The sequence below is a fragment of the Phyllobates terribilis genome, unplaced genomic scaffold (assembly GCF_046119375.1).
Source record: "Phyllobates terribilis strain yellow unplaced genomic scaffold, ASM4611937v1 Scaffold_1__5_contigs__length_1240528914, whole genome shotgun sequence".
Taxonomy (NCBI): Eukaryota; Metazoa; Chordata; class Amphibia; order Anura; family Dendrobatidae; genus Phyllobates; species Phyllobates terribilis.
In genome coordinates, this window is record NW_027362761.1 from 364,509,574 (window position 1) to 364,533,700 (window position 24,127).

The window sequence follows — 24,127 nt, forward strand, 5'->3', positions numbered from 1 at the left end:
TGCACGCGGAGTCGGCATAACAGCCTGGGATTGTGCGACGGTGATGTGTGACGTCCAGCGCATGTGCCATTGAGCACCTTTTGTGTTTTTTTAAAAATAATATTATAATTGATAGTATAGGTAATTGTTACGTGATTAATTACATACAGTTGTGCTCAAAAGTTTACATACCACAGCAGAATTTTTCCTTTCTTGGCCTTGTTTCAAAGAATATGAATGTTAACAAAAAAACTTTTTCTCCACTCATGGTTATTGGTTGGGTGAAGCCATTTATTGTCAAACTACTGTGTTTTCTCTTTTTTTTAATACTGTAAATTTTATTGAAAATTTATAGGTTTAACAATAGAACCAAAGAAATAACGCATAAACTGAAATTAATAGAGCATGTTGGAAATCTGCTATGGATCATACACTTCTCTGCGTTCTTCTTGTAGTCTTCTAATAAACAGTGTTTAGTCCATGCACTATTATACGAGCAGCCGAATATTTCCATAGTTGGTGTAACTGTAGGAGCTGCTCGGTTACTCAATCATTTCCTATAATCTATATTTGTTTACAATTTCAGAAACACTACAAACCTTTATGACACAGAGAGGAAAACAACAGGGGGAGGGGGAAGGGTAATAAGGCAAAATACTGGAAGATTTCAGCAGTAAACTTTGTTCTCCTTTCCTTGAACAAATATCAGGTATTAAATTGGGCCCAGTAATAGTCCCATGGTCCCCACACCTTATTGAATACATCTAATTTGGCGTTTATTACTGCCGTCAGGTGTTCCATTCTTTGTATATCCGCAATCCTACTTAGTAAATCTCTATTAGAGGGGGGAGCGTTTTTTTCCAATGAAGAGCTATGAGTAGTGTTGAGCGATACCTTCCGATATCAGGAAATATCGTATCGGATTGGATCGGGCCGATACCCAAAAAGTATCGGATATCGCCGATTCCGATACCGGAAACCAATGCAAGTCAATGGGACACAAATATCGGAATGAAAATAAACCCTTTCTTTCCTTGTAGGTTAATTCTACATGAAGGAAAACAACTAAGAATAATGTAGAATGACATGAAAAGCCGGCAATTCATCAGCGGCATACACCGGTACCCGACAATTTACAACAGAAAGAATAGAGCTTCACACATAGATTAGATAGATAGAAACATGTCAGTCACATATATATGAAGTACAGTGACAATGTTGCTTACTGTACTTGTCATTTAGTGTAAAGGATTTATTAAAAAAAATAATAGTGTTTTCATGCACCGTCTCTTTAAAAAAGCCGGCCGGCAATTCAGCATCTGTACCCGACAATTTATAACAGAAAGAATAGAGCATCACACATAGATTAGATAGATAGAAACATGTCAGTCACATATATATGAAGTACAGTGACAGTGTTGCTTACTGTACTTGTCATTTAGTGTAAAGGATTTATTAAAAAAAATATTAGTGTTTTCGTGCACCGTCTCTTTAAAAAAGCCGGCCGGCAATTCAGCAGCGGTACCCGACAATTTATAACAGACAGAATAGAGCTTCACACATAGATTAGATAGATAGAAACATGTCAGCCACATATATAAGAAGTACAGTGACAGTGTTGCTTACTGTACTTGTCATTTAGTGTAAAGGATTTATTTAAAAAAATAATAGTGTTTTCATGCACCGTCTCTTTAAGAAAGCCGGCCGGCAATTCAGCATCTGTACCCGACAATTTAGAATAGAAAGAATAGAGAATCACACATAGATTAGATAGATAGAAACATGTCAGTCACATATATATGAAGTACAGTGACAGTGTTGCTTACTGTACTTGTCATTTAGTGTAAAGGATTTATTAAAAAAAATATTAGTGTTTTCGTGCACCGTCTCTTTAAAAAAGCCGGCCGGCAATTCAGCAGCGGTACCCGACAATTTATAACAGACAGAATAGAGCTTCACACATAGATTAGATAGATAGAAACATGTCAGTCACATATATATGAAGTACAGTGACAGTGTTGCTTAGTGTACTTGTCATTTAGTGTAAAGGATTTATTTAAAAAAATAATAGTGTTTTCATGCACCGTCTCTTTAAGAAAGCCGGCCGGCAATTCAGCATCTGTACCCGACAATTTAGAATAGAAAGAATAGAGAATCACACATAGATTAGATAGATAGAAACATGTCAGTCACATATATATGAAGTACAGTGACAGTGTTGATTACTGTACTTGTCATTTAGTGTTAAAATAAAGGATTTATTTAAAAAAAAATTGGCGTGGGGTTCCCCTTAATTTTAGGCTCTAGCGGAGGTTAAGCAGACAGCTGGGGCAAATGTTTGAAGCCTGGGAAGGGGGTAATACCCACGGAGCTTCCCAGGCTACTAATATCAGCCCCCAGCTGAATACCTAGCCTTTACTAGCTATTAAAATGGGGGAACCCTCCCAAAAAAAATAACGTGGGGTCCCCCCTAATTTAATAGCTAGCACAGGCTAGGCAGACAGCTGGGGGCTGATATTAATAGCCCAGGAAGGGTGCCATGAATATTGGCCCCCTCCCAGGCTAGAAACAGCAGCCGTCAACCGCCCCAGAAATGGCGCATCCATAGGATGCGCCAATTCTGGCACTTAGCCTCGCTCTTCCACGCTGCCCTGGTGCGGTGGCAGGGGGTAATAGTGGTGGGGTTCATGTCAGCGCCAGCTGCCATGAAGCCCAGGTTAGTAATGATGGGTGTCTATAAGACACCCCCATTACTAACCTACAAAGTGTTAAAAATAAAAAACACACACTACACCCAGAAAAAAATAATTTATTTGAAATAAAACACACCATTTTATTTAATTCTTAGTTTACTAAAAAAAAAATAGTTACCTGTCCACGTTCCTGCGCTGATCTCCCATGCACAGCTGTCACATCTGGAGATGGTGACAGCTGTGCATGGCTGCTGTAAGCTCACACTGCCGGGAACACGTCCGCTCCCGGCAGCGGGAGCCACTGACAGAGGTCACCGGAGTGATGCGCCAATTCTGGCACTTAGCCTCGCTCTTCCACACTGCCCTGGTGCGGTGGCAGGGGGTAATAGGGTTGGGGTTGATGTCAGCTTATAATGCCAGCTGACATCAAGCCCAGGTTAGTAATGGAGAGGCGTCTATAAGACACCCCCATTACTAACCCCATAGTCAAAGTTAAAAGAAAACACAAACACCCAGAATAAAGTCCTTTAATTGAAATAAAGACACAATTCTTTATTGTTCTAAATTAAACCATACTTACCATCACGCCCATTCCAGCTGAAGCCAACGATCTCCTGCAATAAAAGTAAAATAATAAAGCAACCTCATCCTTACCTTTCCATGGTTCCCACGACAGCTTCAGCTCTGCTACATCGAGATGACAGGCTGGACCGCAGCAGAACGCTGCCATCCATCCTGTTTCCTGCACTCAGCGCTTCAGCGTGAGAATTCTCCCACGCTGTCAGTGACATACATGAGGTGAGGTCATGTCCAATGAACTCAGCTCACCTCATGCACGTCACTGACAGCGTGGGAAAATTCTCACGCTCAAGTGCTGAGTGCAGGAGAATTTTCCCACGCTGTCAGTGACGTACATGAGGTGAGCTGAGTTCATTGGACATGACCTCGGCTCATCTGGATGCCGTCACAGCCAGACACTGAGGAGTGGAAGTATGCCTGCGCTTCTCAGTGTCTGCGGGATGACAGGATGGATGGCAGCGTTCTGCTGCGGTCCAGCCTGTCATCTCGATGTAGCAGAGCTGAAGCTGTCGTGGGAGCCATGGAAAGGTAAGGATGACGTTGCTTTATTATTTTACTTTTATTGCAGGAGATCGTTGGCTTCAGCTGGAATGGGCGTGATGGTAAGTATGGTTTAATTTAGAACAATAAAGAATTGTGTGTTTATTTCAATTAAAGGACTTTTTTCTGGGTGTTGTGTTTTTTTAAATACTTTACTAGAAATTCATGGTGGTCATGTCTAATATTGGCGTGACCCCATGAATTTCGGGCTTAGGGCCAGCTGATAATGCCAAGCTGGCCTTAACCCCTTTATTACCCAGTGAGCCACCGCACCAGGGCCCTGGATGAGTTGGGTACAGCGCCAGAAGATGGCGCTTCTATGAACGCGCCATTTTCTGGGGCGGCTGCGGACTGCAATTTGCAGCGGGGGTGGCCCAGAAAGCTTGGGTCTCCCTGCGCTGCGGATTCCAGCCCCCAGCTGCCTAGTTGTATCTGGCTGGGCACAAAAATAGGGCGAAGCCCCACGCATTTTTTTTTTAAATTATTTCATGAAATTCATGGAATAATTAAGAAAAAAAGGGCTTCCCTATATTGTTGTGTCCAACCAGGTACAAATAGGCAGCTGGTGGTTGGGGGCAGCCCATTCCTGCCTGCTGTACCTGGCTGGACACAAATATAGTGCGAAGCCCCACGTCAATTTTTTTTTAATTATTTCATGAAATAATTTTTTTAAAAAAGGGCATCCCTATATTGTTGTGTCCGGCCAGGTACAAATAGGCAGCTGGTGGTTGGGGGCAGCCTGTTCCTGCCTGCTGTACCTGGCTGGACACAAATATAGGGCGAAGCCCCACGTCAATTTTTTTTTAAATAAATCCTTTATTTTAACACTAAATGACATTTCAGGAGTTAATAAAGATGCAGTCCCTAAATTATTATTTATTTTTTAATTAATTTTTCCCAAAACTTTTGACGTGGGCTTCGCTATATTTTTGTATGCCAGCCAGGTACAGCATCCAGCTTCTATGAACGCGCCATTTTCCGGGGTGGCTGCGGACTGCAATTTTCAACGGGGGAGGGGGGGGGCAGAAAGCTTGGGCCTCCCTGCGCTGCAGATTCCAGCCCCCAGCTGCCTAGTTGTACCTGGCTGGACACAAAAATAGGGAGAAGCTTCACGTATTTTTTTTTTTTAATTATTTCATGAAATTCATGAAATAATTAAGAAAAAAAGGGCTTCCCTATATTGTTGTGTCCAACCAGGTACAAATAGGCATCTGGTGGTTGGGGGCAGCCCGTTCCTGCCTGCTGTACCTGACTGGACACAAATATAGTGCGAAGCCCCACGTCAATTTTTTTTAAATCATTTCAGGAAATTCATGAAATAATTAAAAAAAATTGATGTGGGGCTTCGCCCTATATTTGTGTCCAGTCAGGTACAGCAGGCAGGAACGGGCTGCCCCCAACCACCAGCTGCCTATTTGTACCTAGCCGGACACAACAATATAGGGAAGCCCTTTTTTTCTTAATTATTCCATGAATTTCATGAATTTAAAAAAAAAAAACGTGGAGCTTCGCCCTATTTTTGTGTCCAGCCAGGTACAACTAGGCAGCTGGGGGCTGGAATCTGCAGCGCAGGGAGGCCCAAGCTTTCTGGGCCCCACCCGCTGCAAATTGCAGTCCGCAGCCGCCCCGGAAAATGGCGCGTTCATAGAAGCGCCATCTTCTGGCGCTGTACCCAACTCATCCAGGGCCCTGGTGCGGTGGCTCACTGGGTAATAAAGGGGTTAAGGCCAGCTTGGCATTATCAGCTGGCCCTAAGCCCGAAATTCATGGGGTCACGCCAATATTAGACATGACCACCATGAATTTCTAGTAAAGTATTTAAAAAAAACACAAACACCCAGAAAAAAGTCCTTTAATTGAAATAAACACACAATTCTTTATTGTTCTAAATTAAACCATACTTACCATCACGCCCATTCCAGCTGAAGCCAACGATCTCCTGCAATAAAAGAAAAATAATAAAGCAACCTCATCCTTACCTTTCCATGGCTCCCACGACGGCTCCAGCTCTGCTACATCGAGATGACAGGCTGGACCGCAGCAGAACGCTGCCATCCAGCCTGTCATCCCGCAGACACTGAGAAGCGCAGGCATACTTCCACTCCTCAGTGTCTGGCTGTGACGGCATCCAGATGAGCCGACAATGAACTCGGCTCACTTCATGTACGTCACTGACAGCGTGGGAGAATTCTCCTGCACTCAGCGCTTCAGCGTGAGAATTTTCCCACGCTGTCAGTGACGTGCATGAGGTGAGGTCATGTCCAATGAGCTCGGCGCACCTCATGCACGTCACTGACAGCGTGGGAAAATTCTCACGCTGAAGCGCTGTGTGCAGGAGAATTTTCCCACGCTGTCAGTGACGTGCATGAGGTGAGCTGAGTTCATTGGACATGACCTCGGCTCATCTGGATGCCGTCACAGCGAGACACTGAGGAGCGCAAGCATGCCTGCGCTTCTCAGTGTCTGCGGGATGACAGGCTGGATGGCAGCGTTCTGCTGCGGTCCAGCCTGTCATCTCGATGTAGCAGAGCTGAAGCTGTCCTGGGAACCATGGAAAGGTAAGGATGAGGTTGCTTTATTATTTTACTTTTATTGCAGGAGATCGTTGACTTCAGCTGGAATGGGCGTGACTGTATGGTTTAATTTAGAACAATAAAGAATTGTGTCTTTATTTCAATTAAAGGACTTTTTTCTGGGTGTTTGTGTTTTTTTTAAATACTTTACTAGAAATTCATGGTGGTCATGTCTAATATTGGCGTGACCCCATGAATTTCGGGCTTAGGGCCAGCTGATAATGCCAAGCTGGCCTTAACCCCTTTATTACCCAGTGAGCCACCGCACCAGGGCCCTGGATGAGTTGGGTACAGCGCCAGAAGATGGCGCTTCTATGAACGCGCCATTTTCCGGGGCGGCTGCGGACTGCAATTTGCAGCGGGTGGGGCCCAGAAAGCTTGGGCCTCCCTGCGCTGCGGATTCCAGCCCCCAGCTGCCTTGTTGTACCTGGCTGGACACAAAAATAGGGCGAAGCCCCACGTATTTTTTTTTTTAATTATTTCATGAAATTCATGGAATAATTAAGAAAAAAAGGGCTTCCCTATATTGTTGTGTCTGGCTAGGTACAAATAGGCAGCTGGTGGTTGGGGGCAGCCCGTTCCTGCCTGCTGTACCTGACTGGACACAAATATAGGGCGAAGCCCCACATAATTTTTTTTTAATTATTTCATGAATTTCCTGAAATAATTAAAAAAAAATTGACGTGGGGCTTTGCACTATATTTGGGTCCAGCCAGGTACAGCAGGCAGGAACGGGCTGCCCCCAACCACCAGCTGCCTATTTGTACCTGGTTGGACACAACAATATAGGGAAGCCCTTTTTTTCTTAATTATTCCATGAATTTCATGAAATAATTAAAAAAAAAAAAACGTGGAGCTTCTCCCTATTTTTGTGTCCAGCCAGGTACAACTAGGCAGCTGGGGGATGGAATCTGCAGCGCAGGGAGGCCCAAGCTTTCTGCCCCCCGCTGAAAATTGCAGTCCGCAGCCGCCCCGGAAAATGGCGCGTTCATAGAAGCTGGATGCTGTACCTGGCTGGCATACAAAAATATGGCGAAGCCCACGTCAAAAGTTTTGGGAAAAATTAATTAAAAAATAAATAATAATTTAGGGACTGCATCTTTATTAACTCCTCAAATGTCATTTAGTGTTAAAATAATGGATTTATTTTAAAAAAAAATGGCGTGGGATCCCCCATAATTTTAGTCTCTAGCGGAGGTTAAGCAGACGGCTGGGGCAGATGTTTGAAGCCTGGGAAGGGGGTAAAACCCACGGAGCTTCCCAGGCTACTAATATCAGCCCCCAGCTGAATACCTAGCCTTTACTAGCTATTAAAATGGGGGACCCCCCCCAAAAAAATGACGTGGGGTCCCCCCTATTTTAATAGCTAGCAAAGGCTAGGCAGACAGCTGGGGACTGATATTAATAGCCCAGGAAGGGTGCCATGAATATTGGCCCCCTCCCAGGCTAGAAACACCAGTCGTCAGCCGCCCCAGAAATGGCGCATCCATAGGATGCGCCAACTCTGGCACTTAGCCTCGCTCTTCCACGCTGCCCTGGTGCGGTGGCAGAGGGTAATAGTGGTGGGGTTCATGTCAGCGCCAGCTGCCATGAAGCCCAGGTTAGTAATGATGGGCGTCTATAAGACACCCCCATTACTAACCTACAAAGTGTTAAAAAGAAAAAACACACTACACCCAGAAAAAAATAATTTATTTGAAATAAAACACACAATTTTATTTAATTCTTAGTTTACTAAAAATAATAGTTACCTGTCCACGTTCCTGCGCTGATCTCCCATGCACAGCTGTCACATCTGGAGATGGTGACAGCTGTGCATGGCTGCTGTAAGCTCACGCTGCCGGGAACACGTCCGCTCCCGGCAGCGGGAGCCACTGACTGAGGTCACCGGAGTGCATTCAGGCAGCGCAGCTCCGGAGACCTCCTTTACGGCACTGCTGTACCGTGGGAATTTCTCACGATACAGCAGGGCCGTAAAGGAGCTAACCGGAGCAGCGCTGCCTGAACTCCGGTGAACCCTTACGGCCCCGTCATTCTAGCGGCGGCAGCGGTTCAGAGCGGTCACATTCTATGTGGCTGCTCTGAACTGGAGATCTTCGTGGGACACTCGTGGAATGCTACGGAGGGGTAAGGATAAGGTTGTGGTTTATTATTTTATATTTTATTACAGGAGATCGATGGCTTCGGGGAATTAGGTGTCTTGGTGAGTATAGGTGTAGTTTTTTATTTTTTACTTTATTTTAGGTGGCGATCGGCGGGGACAGGTAATGTATGAACTAATTTCTTTTAGGTAACCACTGGCCACCAATGACATGTATTTAACATTTATTGGGGACACAGTAGGGCAATTTAAATAGCAGGATCAGTCTGATGGGAACTACTGCTCCCATCGAGCTGATCCTGCTGGCAGGAGTGGACGGGGGACAGACATAGGCCGATGGGAGTAGTAGTGTCACATCGGCCTATGTCTGCCTGCACGCACACACCCGCACACACACCGCACACACCCGCACACATCGCACAGACACCGCACACACCCGCACAGACACCGCGCACACCCGCACAAACATCGCGCACACACCCCGCACACACACCCCGCACACACACTAATCATGACGGGCTGATCGTCTGGGAGGTGAGGCTGACCTGTGCGGCCGTGGGAAAGTTCATGTGAGTTCATGCAGTCAAGCATGAACTCACATGAACCCTCTGAGGGCACCGCGGCTAATTCAAATGAACAGCTGATCGGCATCAGCTGATACCTCAGCTGTTCATTTGAAATAACCGGCGGGAAAGCGCAGCATAGAACGGGAAAGCCGGCGGTGAAGTCTTTTCATTGCTGGCTTCCCCGCCCGGGTCCTTCACTCCCCGCTCCTTGGAGCTGCGCTCCCCGCCCGGTCCTAACTTACGATCGGGATGGGAGGTGGCGAGGGGAGCGGAGGATCGGGGTGGGAGGCTGCGGGGAAGCAGTATGGGGCTGTGTGATTGTTTAAAAGCCGGCGGCTTTATACCGCCCGCCGGCTTTTAAACAATCAGGAGAATTCTCCCCCGCTGGGATGGCATTCTGATGACAGGCTGGATCGCGCTGCCATCCAACTTGTCATCCTTCACAGACACTGCAGAGCGCAGGCATTATGGGAACTTCCGATTCCGGTATCCGATATTGTAAAAGTATCGGAATTAAGTATCGGAATTCCGATACCGCGAATATCGGCCGATACCCGATATTACAGTATCGGAATGCTCAACACTAGCTATGAGGCATCTAGCTGCTGTTAGGATGTGGAGAAGCAGCTTTGAGGAGTCTTTACCCATCCCTCTTGGAGTAACATTTAATAAATATATAGCCGGGTCTAGAGGGATTTCAGTGAACAATAGTTCCCGCAGGAGGGATCTGACATTTCCCCATAATGGGGTCAGGATCGGGCATGTCCAGAAAATGTGGGTAAGGGACCCCGTAGCAGCTCCACAGTGCCAGCAGCCATCCGGGATAGAGGGGTTTAATTTGTGTAGTAGTTCAGGGGTATGATACCAAAACATCATTAATTTATATTGATTCTCTTTGTATAAAGTGCATAGATAGGTTTTCGATGCTTTATCCCAGATCAACTGCCAGCACTGCGGTGATAGCTCCCTTCCCAGAAACCTCTCCCACTTAGTCATGTATGAGTGTTTAGGAGGTGGATCCCCCGGGGATTGTTAATTAGACCATATATGTCCGATATCAGACCCTTTGTTGACAGATACCTTTTACATATCTTTTCAAACTCAGCAACTTCAAGGACCCAAACAAAGAAACTGCAAAAGATTTAATCTGCATAAATTGAAAGAATTCCCTGTTTGTTATTCTAAAGTTAGCTTTAATGTGGTCAAAAGTGTGTAATTCCAATGAGGTTCCATCTACCAGGTCTGCAAATCTAAAAAGGCCTGCCTTTATCCATGGGAGCACCATGTCCGAGCTCAAGCTATTTGGAATTAGCGGTTGATATATGAAGGATATCATTTGCGATCTTGGGGAAGTTAGTTCAAATCTCTTACCGCAGGTCTGCCATATTTCCCTTGTGAACCTGATAGGACCCAAAAGGGGACGACTTATCTTTAAGGGTCTACTGGTCCAAAGCAGGGCGTTTGGATGAATGGGAGCCAGCCATAACTTCTCTATTTCAGTCCATTTATTGTATGCCCATAACGAAGCCCACGAGGGGACCCTTCTGAGATGAACCGCTCAATAATATTTAATAACATCCGGTACTGAAATACCTCCCTGGTTTCTGTGAGTGGTCAAGATTTGTTTGGCTATTCTATGTCTTTTATCATTCCATATAAATCTCATTATTGCTGCTTGAAGGGATTTGAGTTCTCCCATAGGGACTCTCACCGGAAGGGTCTCAAAGTGATAAATTAATTTAGGAAGGAGTGTCATCTTGACCGAGGCTATTCTCCCCATCATGGAGATAGAAATAGATTTCCATTTTGTTAAAAAGTTTTTCAGCTCTCTAAATAGGGATGGGAAATTCCTAGCATATAGGGTGTTATAGGATGAGGAAAGGTTGACTCCTAGATATTTAATTTCATCTGTTTTCCAACGGAATTTGAAGTTTGATTTCAGATGATCAAAGGCTTGGGGGATAAAATTCAGGGGTAATGCCTCCGGTTTAGCTGTGTTAATTTGTATCCTGACATAAGCCCATATTCCTTTAGTGTGGCCATAAGGTTGGGAAGTTATACGTGAGGAGAGGTTAGGGTCATTAGAACGTCATCCGTGAACAGTGATATCTTGAAAATTTTCCCCTTAATCTCAACACCAGAGATACTAGAATTTTGGCGAATCGCCGCCGCCAACGGCTCTATGCACATGGCAAAGAGGAGGGGAGATAAAGGGCACCCCTGTCTTGTTCCATTCGAAATTTTAAATTTAGGGGAGGTATGAAGGGAGGTTTTAATAGATGCTGAAGGGGTTCCATAAAGAGCCCTCAATGCCATCATAAAAGACCCAGACACTCCGAACGCCCTCATTGTTTCAAATAGAAAGGACCAGCTGAGGCGATCGAAGGCCTTCTCTGCATCTAAACTAAGGAGAAGGGCCTCAGTCTTTTTGGTATTAACCACAACTATGAGGTCCACAACTTTCCTGGTGTTATCTCCCCCTTGGCGAAATGGGATAAATCCCACTTGATCCTTATCTATTATTTGTGGAAGCCACTGATTAAGCCTATTTGCTAGTATTTTGGTAAATATTTTCAAATCTGAATTTAGTAGAGCAATGGGCCTATAATTATCACAATCTAATGGGTCCTTCCCTGGCTTGGTAATGAGGATTAGATGATCGTGGGAGAGAGTTTCTGGAATCGGTGAGCCCCCCATGAAAGAATTAAACAGATTAATCATATGAGGAGACAGCTCATCTACAGTATGTATGTCTTATAGTATAGATATGTCCACCCATCAGGGCCAGGGGCCTTGCCCAGTGGAAGTTCTTTTATGTTATCACACAATTCCTCGGCTGAGATTGGGGGGTTAAGGGCTTCCACCGCCTCCGGGGGGAGCACTGGCAGATTAAGCGCGGACAGATAATTACTAAGTAAAGTCACCCTACGAGAAGGATCCAGTGGTAATGTCTCCTGGAGGTTATAGAGTCTCTGATGGAACTCTTGAAAGATTTTAGAAACATCCACTGGGTCGTATCGTATAGTGCCCTCTCTGTCTCTAAGTGCCTGGGGGATTGAGTTTGTAAGTCTATCTTTGAGCTGTCTGGCTAATATAGTGTGAGCCTTGTTTCCCTTCTCATAATACCTCTGTTTGGAGTAGAGGAGAAGTTTTTCCACCATACATATGGCCAAATCCTTCAGTTTGTCTCTTATTGCAATCACCTTTCTCAAGATACTAATATTTGGGGAGGAGGACAGTTTATTTTCTAGAGATTTAAGATGAGAAGTTAGTTTAGACTTTTGGATTTGGGTATTTTTTTTTTATCTGGCCCCTTCCCTGATACAAAATCCCCTCATCAATGCCTTATGGGCCTCCCACAGTACAGCCAGTGAGGATACTGAATTCATGTTCAAATTGAAGAAGTCTGTTAGGTGGGACTCGAGGGTCTTCCTTATAGTTGGATCTTTAATCAGAAACTCGTTAAGCCTCCAGTGACATGTTCGCGTTGGGGAGCCCATTGATTTTATGTCTAATATCACCGGTGCATGATCCGACCATGAAATTGCCCCTATATCAATTTTTCTCATAGTCCTGAGAACTGCAATGTTAGCGAAGAAATAATCTATGCGGGTATGGGTGCGATGGGGGGGCGAGTAGAAGGAGAAACCTTTTTCTTTTGGGTGCTCTATTCTCCATAGGTCGAACAGCGAATTGGCTCTTATGAGTTTACGAAACTCCAGGGACATTCTGCTTAGCTGCACTGAGGGAGGCTTATCTACTATAGACTGCCTATCAAAGGACTCAGAAAAGGGGATGTTAAAGTCGCCACCCAATAGCACAGGACCTGGCTGCAGTCTATGAATCAGGGTAAATACCCTATGTAAGAAATTTATCTGTCCCGAATTAGGTGCGTAAACATTGCCCAAAATTATGCGATTACCCTGTAATGAGGATTCTAGTAAAATGTCTGTGTTTTCTCTTTTTAAATCTTAATGACAACCAAAAAGATCCAAATGACCCTGATCAAAAGTTCACATACCCCAGTTCTTAATACCGTGTATTGCCCCCTCTAACATCAATAACAGCTTGAAGTCTTTTGTGGTAGTTGTGGATGAGGTTCTTCAATTTCTCAGATGGTAAAGCTGCCCATTCTTCTTAGCAAAAAGCCTCCAGTTCCTGTAAATTCCTGGGCTGTCTAGCATGAACTACTTGAAATCTCCCCAGAGTGGCTCAATGATATTGAGGTCAGGAGACTGAGATGGCCACTCCAGAACCTTCACTTTGTTCTGCTGTAGCCAATGACAGGTCGACTTGGCCTTGTGTTTTGGATTGTTGTCAAGTTGGAACGTCCAAGTACGTCCCATGCGCAGCTTCCGGGCTGATGAGAGCAAATTTTCCTCCAGTATTTCCTGATAACGTGCTGCATTCATCTTTCCTTCAACTTTTACTAAGTTTCCTGTGCCTTTGTAGCTCACACATCCCCAAAGCATCAGCAATCCACCTCCGTGCTTTACTGTAGGAATGGTGTTCCTTTCATCATAGGCCTTGTTGACCTCTCTCCAAATGTAACGTTTATGGTTGTGGCCAAAAAGTTCAATTTTGGTCTCATCACTCCAAATTACCTTGTACCAGAAGTTTTGAGGCTTGTCTCTGTGCTGATTGGCGTATTGTAGGCAAGATACTTTGTGGCATTTGCGCAGTAATGGCTTTCTTCTGGCGACTCGACCATGCAGCCCATTTTTCTTCAAGTGCCTCCTTATGGTGCATCTTGAAACAGCCACACCGCTAGTTTTCAGAGATTCCTGAATTTCAGCTGATGTTATTTGTGGGTTTTTCTTTGCATCCCGAACAATTGTCCTAGCAGTTGTGGCCAAAATGTTTGTTGGTCTACCTGACCGTGGTTTTTTTTTTTTTTGCAGAGCCCCTGACTTTACATTTGTTAATCACAATTTGAACGCTGCTGACTGGCATTATCAATTCCTTGGATATTTTTTTGTATCCCTTTTCTGTGTTATATAGTTCAACTACCTTTTCTCGTAGAACCGTTGACAATTCTTTTGCTTTCCCCATGACTCACAATCCAGAAACATCAGTGGCTGGATGAAGACTTTGAAGACTTTGAAGACTTACAGTACAGACCAAAAGTTTGGACACACCTTCTCATTTAAAGATTTTTCTGTATTTTCATGACTATGAAAATTGTACATTCACACTGAAGGCATCAAAACTATGAATTAACACATGTGGAATTATATACTTAACAAAAAAGTGTGAAACAACTGAAAATATGTCTTATATTCTAGGTTCTTCAAAGTAGCCACCTTTTGCTTTGATGACTGCTTTGCACACTCTTGGCATTCTCTTGATGAGCTTCAAGAGGTAGTCACCGGAAATGGTCTTCCAGCAATCTTGAAGGAGTTCCCACAGATGCTTAGCACTTGTTGGCCCTTTTGCCTTCACTCTGCGGTCCAGCTCACCCCAAACCATCTCGATTGGGTTCAGGTCTGGTGACTGTGGAGGCCAGGTCATCTGGCGTAGCACCCCATCACTCTCCCTCTTGGTCAAATAGCCCTTACACAGCCTGGAGGTGTGTTTGGGGTCATTGTCCTGTTGAAAAATAAATGATGGTCCAACTAAATGTAAACCGGATGGAATAGCATGCCGCTGCAAGATGCTGTGGCAGCCATGCTGGTTCAGTATGCCTTCAATTTTGAATAAATCCCAAACAGTGTCACCAGCAAAGCACCCCCACACCATCACACCTCCTCCTCCATGCTTCACGGTGGGAACCAGGCATGTAGAGTCCATCCGTTCACCTTATCTGCATCGCACGAAGACACGGTGGTTGGAACCAAAGATCTCAAATTTGGACTCATCAGACCAAAGCACAGATTTCCACTGGTCTAATGTCCATTCCTTGTATTCTTTAGCCCAAACAAGTCTCTTCTGCTTGTTGCCTGTCCTTAGCAGTGGTTTCCTAGCAGCTATTTTACCATGAAGGCCTGCTGCACAAAGTCTCCTCTTAACAGTTGTTGAAGCGATGTGTCTGCTGCTAGAACTCTGTGTGGCATTGACCTGGTCTCTAATCTGAGCTGCTGTTAACCTGCGATTTCTGAGGCTGGTGACTCGGATAAACTTATCCTCAGAAGCAGAGGTGACTCTTGGTCTTCCTTTCCTGGGGCGGTCCTCATGTGAGCCAGTTTCTTTGTAGCGCTTGATGGCTTTTGCAACTGCACTTGGGGACACTTTCAAAGTTTTCCCAATTTTTCGCACTGACTGACCTTCATTTCTTAAAGTAATGATGGCCACTCGTTTTTCTATACTTAGCTGCTTTTTTCTTGCCATAATACAAATTCTAACAGTCTATTCAGTAGGACTATCAGCTATATATCCACCAGACTTCTGCACAACACAACTGATGGTTCCAACCCCATTTATAAGGCAAGAAATCTCGCTTATTAAACCTGACAGGGCACACCTGTGAAGTGAAAACCATTTCCGGTGACTACCTCTTGAAGCTCATAAAGAGAATGCCAAGAGTGTGCAAAGCAGTCATCAAAGCAAAAGGTGGCTACTTTGAAGAACCTAGAATATAAGACATATTTTCAGTTGTTTCACACTTTTTTGTTAAGTATATAATTCCACATGTGTTAATTCATAGTTTTGATGCCTTCAGTGTGAATGTACAATTTTCATAGTCATGAAAATACAGAAAAATCTTTAAATGAGAAGGTGTGTCCAAACTTTTGGTCTGTAATGTAAGTGAAAGAATTGGGAGTGCAGGTAGTCTTCTCATCCATCCTCCCAGTGGATGGCCATGGAACAATGAGGTGGAATAAGATTCTACAGGTGAACAACTGGCTACGTTGATGGTGCCGTCAACAAGGATTTGGATTTCTGGATCACGGAATGAATTACCTATATGATGGACTACTTGCTAGAGATGGGGTGCACCTTACGAAGACTGGAAAACATGCATTTGGAAGTCGCCTTGGTACACTCATCAGGAGAGCTTTAAACTAGAACTACGTGGGAAGGGACGCAAAAGACCAGAAAAAGATATACAGCTGACAAATATTATTGAGATCTCTGCTACTGGAAGTGGAAAGGAAGAACAAAGACAAAAAAAATTAAGCAATAAAAATATGGGAGGAAGAGAAACCAATCACAAACTAAAATGTTTTTATACAAATGCACAAAGCATGGGCAACAAACAAGGAGAATTGGAACTACTAACGCAGGAAAAGGAATATGATGTCATTGGAATCACTGAAACTTGGTGAGACGATACACATGATTGGAATACAAGGCTAAAAGGATACAACTTATTTGCAAGAAACAGACTTGATAAACGAGGAGGAGGTGTCGCATTGTATGTTAGAAAAGCGTATATCTGCACAGAGATTGAAGCTTCAGAGACTGGGAGTTCTGTGGAAACTGTTTGGGTAAGAATACAAGGAGAGAACAATGGAAAGGACACTATTGTAGGTATTTACTACAGGCCACCTGGGCAAGCTGAAGATATGGATGAACTCTTTATGAATCAAATGACCAAGTTCTCCAAAAAAATATGACGTAGTGGGAGATTTCAACTATCCAGACATTTGTTGGGAATCTCTCTCAAGTAAAGCTAACAGGTCAAGCAAATTCTTATCCTCTCTTGCTGACTTTATCTTCCAAAAGGTAGAGGAGAAAACAAGGGGATCTGCTACTTTGGATCTAATCCTGATAAACAGGGAGGAAATGGTTGAGGAGGTAAAAGTGTCTGGAACCCTAGGAGGCAGCGATCATGCTATTATAGAATTTTGGATAACTAGAGGAGGAAGACATGTGAAGACTCAAACTTCAAGGTTAGATTTCAGAAAGGCAGATTTTAAGCGACTCAGAAAGAGAATAGGAGGGATCCAATGGCTGGATGTCCTTAAGGACAAAAATGTCCAGGAAGGATGGGAAATTTTTAAAAATGAGATTCTCAAAGCACGATCGTTAACAATCCCGAAAAGTAGTTAGAATGGGAAGCATTTAAGGAAACCAGGATGGATGAACAGAGAACTTAAACACATGCTAAAAAGAAAGAAAGAAATGTTTATCAAATGGAAAGAGGGAGGCATATCTAAAGAAGATTATAATGCAGTCTGCAGAACATGTATCAGGTTAGCTAAAGCTGACAATGAATTAAGGCTTGCAAGAGATGTCAAAAGCAATAAAAAAGGATTTTGGGGGTATGTCAAAAGTAAAAGAAAAGTCAAAGATGCTATAGGATTTTTACAGGATGAAAATGGTGAAATGGTAAGAAAGGATGTTGAGAAGGCCGAACTTTTTAATTCCTATTTTGCATCTGTTTTCTCTCAGAAAGAAAATGTAACATCAACTGATCTTCACTGTCCTATTAAAGGAATAGAAGAATCCAAGTTATCTGTAAACAGAGAGATTGTGAGGGAATATTTAGCTAACATAAATGAGTTCAAGTCTCCAGGTCCAGATGAATTACACCCCAGAGTACTGAAGGAGATCGTAGAAGAAATTTTAGAGCCACTCTCCATAATCTTTGAAAATTCTTGGAGAACAGGAGAAGTCCCAGAAGACTGGAGAAGAGCAAATGTTGTTCCTATCTTCAAAAAGGGGAAGAAGGTGGACCCAGGGAACTATAGGCCAGTGAGTCTGACTTCTATACCAGGAAAGATCTTTGAACAAATTATTAAACAACATGTATGTAAGTACTTGGATAGGAATGAAGTGATTAACCAGAGTCAGCATGTGTTTGTAACTAACAAGTCATGTCAGACTAACTTAATTTCCTTCTATGACAGAATCACTGACTGGGTGGATCAGGAAAATGCTGTAGATATAGTATATCTTGACTTCAGCAAAGTATTTGACATAGTATCTCACACCATCCTTATTGAAAAAATTACCAAGTATGGAATGGACAAGGCAACTGTTAGGTGGATTCATAACTGGCTTAGTGATCAGACTCAAAGAGTGGTCGTAAATGGCTTCACATCCAGTTGGATGAATGTATCAAGTGGGGTACCACAGGGCTCTGTCCTGGGACCTGTATTGTTCAACATCATTATCAATGATTTAGATGAAGGAATTGAGGGTAAACTGATTAAATTTGCTGATGACACAAAGCTAGGAGGGATAGCTAATACTAGAGAAGAGAGAGAGAGTATTCAAAAAGACCTAAATAAAGTGGAGCTGTGGGCAGTAACTTAACAGAATGTTTTTTAACAGGGAAAAATGCAAAGTACTACATCTGGGCAATAAAAATGAAAAAAGCATATACAGAACGGGAGGAAAAGAGCTAAGCAACAGCAGATGTGAAAAAGACTTAGGTATACTAATAGATCATAGACTGAACATGAGTCAACAGTGTGATGCAGCAGGCAAATACAATTCTGGGATGTATTAACAGAAGCATACAGTCTAGATCACGTGAAGTAATTATTGGACTTTACTCCTCTTTGGTCAGACCTCATCTGGAATACTGTGTCCAGTTTTGGGCACCACATTTTACAAAAGATCGACAAACTGGAGCAAGTTCAGAAAAGAGCGACCAGAATGGTGACCGGTCTGCAAACCATGTCCTATGAGGAACGGTTACAGGATTCGGGAATGTTTAGCTTGCAAAAAAGAAGACTGAGAGGAGACTTAATAGCTGTCTACAAATATCTCAAGGGCTGTCACATTGTAGAAGGATCATCTTTATTCTCATTTGCACAAGGAAAGACTAGAAGCAATGGGATGAAACTGAATGGGAGGAGACACAGATTAGATATTAGAAAAAACTTTTTGACAGTGAGGGTGATCAATGAGTGGAACAGGCTGCCACGAGAGGTGGTGAGTTCCCCTTCAATGGACGTCTTCAAATAGAGGCTGGACAGATATCAGTCTGAGATGATTTAGTGAATCCTGCTTTGAGCAGGTGGCTGGACCAGATGACCCAGGAGGTCTCCTCCAACTCTACCATTCTATGATTCTATGAAAGATGCAAGAGTCTGTCTGGATCCCAGAAACTCACTTAGCTTTTATGCGCACACACTGATTACAAGCAAACAGGTCATAGGTGAGGATGTTACCTTTAGTAGCCATTCAAACCTATTTGTGTCAAATTCTGTGCATGTTATCAGGCCAAAATTGCCAGGGTATGTGAACTTTTGATCAGAGTCGTTTTGATGTATTAGGTTGTCATTAGTATTTAAAAAGAGAAAACACAGTAGTTTGACAATAAATGGCTTCACCCAAACAATAACCATGAGTGGAGAAAACCTTTTTTTTTTTTATTATTATTCATATTCTCTGAAACAAGGCCAAGAAAGGAAAAATTCTGCCGAGTTATGTAAACTTTTGAGTACAACTGTATGTAGCGGCATGCATAATAATGAACTGTGCTCAAGCTTGTGCAAAAAGAATAACCAGATGTTTCTAGAAATCTAATAATGCATTTTTTTTTAGCAATGAATGAAAACACTCCTATTCTTCTCATGCATCTTCCCCTGCTGACCAACACTACAGCAGCATCTCAACCACATTTTACCAACAGATATCACAGCTGTGGTCCAACCGATCCCCGGAATGTCAGTTGCTGCATATACAGTGGCTTGCGAAAGTATTCACCCCCTTGGCTTTTTACCTAATTTGTTACATTACAACCTGTGTTTAAATATTTTTGTAGTCAGATTTGTATATGATGCATCAGCACTACTTAGTCGAAGTTGGTGAAGTGAAGTGAGAAAAATATAGGCATAAATTAAATTTATGGGATCAAATAATTAAAAATTGGCATGTGCATACATATTCACCCCTTTTGCGATGAAGCCCCTAAAAATTTCTGGTACAAGCATTTACTTTCAGAAGTCATATGCTTAGTGAAAGGAAGTCCACCTGTGTGCAATCTAAGTGTCACATGGCATGTCAGTATATAGACACCTTTTCTTAAAGGCCACAGAGGCTGCAACACCATTAAGCAAGAAGCACCACTAACCAAACAACACCATGAAGACCAAGGAGATCTCCAAACAAGTCAGGGACAAAATTGTTGAGTACTAAGTCAGGGTTGGGTTATAAAAACAATATCCCAATCACTGATGATTTCCCTGAGCACCATCTAATCCATTATCATCAAATGGAAAGAACATGGTACCACAACAAACCTGCCAAGAGATGACCGCCCACCAAAACTCTCAGCCTGGGCAAGGATCACATTAATCAGAGAGGCAGCACAGAGATCAAAAGGAAACCCTGAAAGAGATGTAGAGTTCCCAAGCAGAGACTGGAGTATCAGTCCATACAGCCACAATAAGCCGTATACTCCATAGAGGTGGTCTTTATGGAAGAGTGGGTGGAAAAAAGTCTTTACTTAAACACAAAAATTGTAAGTCTCATTGTGAGTTTGCCAAAAGACTTGTGGGAGACTCCTCAAATGTATGGAGCAAGGTGCTGTTGTCAGATTGGAAATTTAACTTTTTGGCCACCAAGGTAAACACTATGTCTGGTGACAAGCCAACAATCACCCCAAGAACACCATCCCCACAGTGAAACATGGTGGTGGCAGCATCATGCTGTGGGGATGTTTTTCGGCAGCAGGGACAGGTAAAATGGTTCGAGTCGAGGGGAAGATGGATGTTGCGAAATATAGGGATTATTTTGAGCAAAACCTGTTTCAGTGTGTCAGTGATTTGAGACTGGGACGGAGGTTCAACTTCCAACAAGACAATGACCTAAAGCATACTGTTACAGCAACACTCGAGTGGTTTAAGAGGAAACGTGTAAATGTTTTGGAGTGGCCTAGTCAAAGTCTAGACCTTAATCCAATTGAGAATCTGTGGTCTGACTTGAAGATTGCTGTTCACCAGAGGAAACAATCTAACTTGAAGGAGCTGGAGCAGTTTTGCCTTGAGGAATGGGCAAAAATCCCAGTGGCAAGATGTAGAAAGCTCATAAAGACTTATCCAAAGTGACTTTCAGCTGTAATTGCTGCAAAAGGGGGCTCTACAAAGTACTGACATTAGGGGGATGAATTGTTATGCACACTGAAGTTTTCAGTTATTTTGTCGTATTTGTTGTTTGCTTCACAATCAAAAGAAAGCCAAATGCTCACAGTTGCAGGCATGTTCTTTACATGAACTGATGCAAACTTCCCCCCCAAAAAACTGTGAAATTCCAGGTTGTGAGGTAGCAGAACATGAAAAATGCCAAGGGGGTGTGTGAATACTTTTGCAAGCCACTATATATGGTTGAATCTGTAGAAGAAAAGGATGTTTTGTGATGCCCAACCTAAATGGTCTAACCCATGTAGTTAAGGGCTTTATCCTTTTTTGGAAGAAACAGGAGTTATCTGACTGGCATGAAGAAAAAGAAAGAAAAATGTTAGCATATCAAATATCATAGGGTGTGGCAATTCTCATAAGTACACACTAAGCGCTCATGCAGATGTCTGTGTAACTCGGTCCGAGCACGGACCCTCTAATGCATAAACTGTCCATGGGTCTCCCGACCCGAGCTTGAAATCCTCATAGAAATATATGAAGCTGTCACGTTTGGCTTAGGAGAGCCGCGGCCAATCTGCAATGCAGTCAGAGATCCACGGACGTCTCAATGAGCCCTAAATTAAAAGCTTTCTGAGGGGTGTGACTAAGCCATGCAGGGCTGCCACCAGGAATTTTCTGGCCCCATACTAGCAAAATTTTTGGGCCCCCTTGAGACTCCGCCCAGGCTCCACCACAGCTCCGCCTTCACCCCTTGAACCTTCTACAGTCCCACCGCCCACTCTTGGAAAAACTCTACTTTCTGCACCACGTCCTCACCAATCACACATTAACATTTCCCATCGAACACCAGATTACATACATAGCCAGCAGATTTTGTTTTGGCCAAAAAAAAATTAAGCGGCCACCATGACAAGGTAGACTCTTCTGGCCGGGCCCTACTCTAATCTAACCTATTAAACATTTCTTATAATACCCAATACTCTTTTTATGTATATTTTTATTTATGGGAATGTGTCACATCCATAATTTAAAATGACCAATAATATCACATACCAGACCACATATTACTACCAGATGGTGAACGAATAATACCACATACAAGGAACAAATAACGCCACACCATGACCAGACCACATATTACCACCACAAAGTGACCGAATAATACCACATACAAGGGACAAATACCGCCACACCATGACCAGACCATATATTACCACTACATAGTGACCGAAAAATACCACATACTGTACAAGGAACAAATACCACCACACCATGACCAGACTATATATTACCACTGCATAGTGACCGAATAATACCACATACAAGGAACAAATACCACCACACCACATAGTGACCGAATACTACAATACTGATCAGTAATAAAAAAAAACAGAACACTAATATTACCATAAGTGCCATTATACAAAGGACCTCTGTACATAGTATACAGTGTATAGTGTCACGGGACAGATACCACACTGACTCACCGGTGACTTCTCTAGTTGTAGTCCTTCATCTTCGCTTTTCTTTTTCATCCAGCACAGACCGCCATCACTTCTTTCAGCCAGGAGTCATCTCTGCAAACAATAATAGTTATCTAGAGCAGCTTCCAGGGCACTTTCCCCAACTTCTACACTACACCAGATGAAGAAAAAAAGCGACATAGTACTGCCCTGCACAGTAATAGGACCCCCCTCACTGAAAACAGTATCCTCAAAAATAAAATACATCACAGCAGTAATAATATCCTTTACTTAGCCCCTACAGTAATAATCTCCCACATCCTGCCTCCATTGTCTCTATCCTGCCCCCATTGTCTCCACCCTGCCCCCAATATCTCCATAATTAGCCCCTACAGTAATAATGTCCCACATTCTGCCCCCAATGTCTCCATGCTGCCCCCATTTCTCCATCCTGCCCCAATGTCTCCGTCCTGTCCCCATGTCTCCATACTGCCTCCATGACTCCATCCTGCCATGACTCCATTCTGCACCCATGTCTCCATTCTGCCTCCATAGTGTCTCCATCCTGCCCCCATGTCTCCATTTGTCTCCAATCTGCCCCCATGTTTCCATCCTGCCCCATGTCTCCATTTGTCTCCATCCTGCCCTCAATGCCTCTCCATCCTGCCCCCAATGTCTCCATTTGTCTCCATTCTGCCCCATGCCTCCATTTGTCTCCATTCTGCCCCATGTCTCTCCATTCTGCCTCCAATGTCTCTCCATCCTGCCCCCATAGTGTCTCCATCCTGCAACCAATATCTCCATTTGTCTCCATCCTGCCCCCATAGTGTCTCCATCCTGCCACATGTCTCAATTTATCTCAATCCCACCCCCAATGTCTTTCCAGCCTGCGCCATAGTGTCTCCAGCCTGCCCTCATAGTGTCTCCATCCTGCCCCCATAGTATCTACAGCCTGCCCCCATTTGTCTCCAATTGTCTCCATCCTGCCCCCATTTGTCTCCATTCTGCCCCCATTTGTCTCCATTCTGCCTTCCATGTCTCTCCATCCTACTAATATAGTGGTGGCCAAAAGTATTGGCACCCCTGCAATTCTGTTAGATAATACTCAGTGTCTTCCTGAAAATGATTGCAATCACAAATTCTTTGGTATTATTATCTTCATTTAATTTGTCTTCAATGAAAAAACACAAAAATAATTGTCCTAAAGCCAAATTGGATATAATTCCACACCAAACCTAAAAAAGGGGGTGGACAAAAGTATTGGCACTGTTTGAAAAATCATGTGATGCTTCTCTAATTCGTGTAATTAACAGCACCTGTAACTTACCTGTGGCACCTAACAGGTGTTGGCAATAACTAAATCACACTTGCAGCCAGTTAACATGGATTAAAGTTGACTCAACCTCTGTCCTGTGTCCTTGTGTGTACCACATTGAGCATGGAGAAAAGAAAGAAGACCAAAGAACTGTCTGAGGACTTGAGAAACCAAATTGTGAGGAAGCATGAGCAATCTCAAGGCTACAAGTCCATCTCCAAAGACCTGAATGTTCCTGTGTCTTCCGTGCGCAGTGTTATCAAGAAGTTTAAAGCCCATGGCACTGTGGCTAACCTCCCTAGATGTGGACGGAAAAGAAAAATTGACGAGAGATTTCAACGCA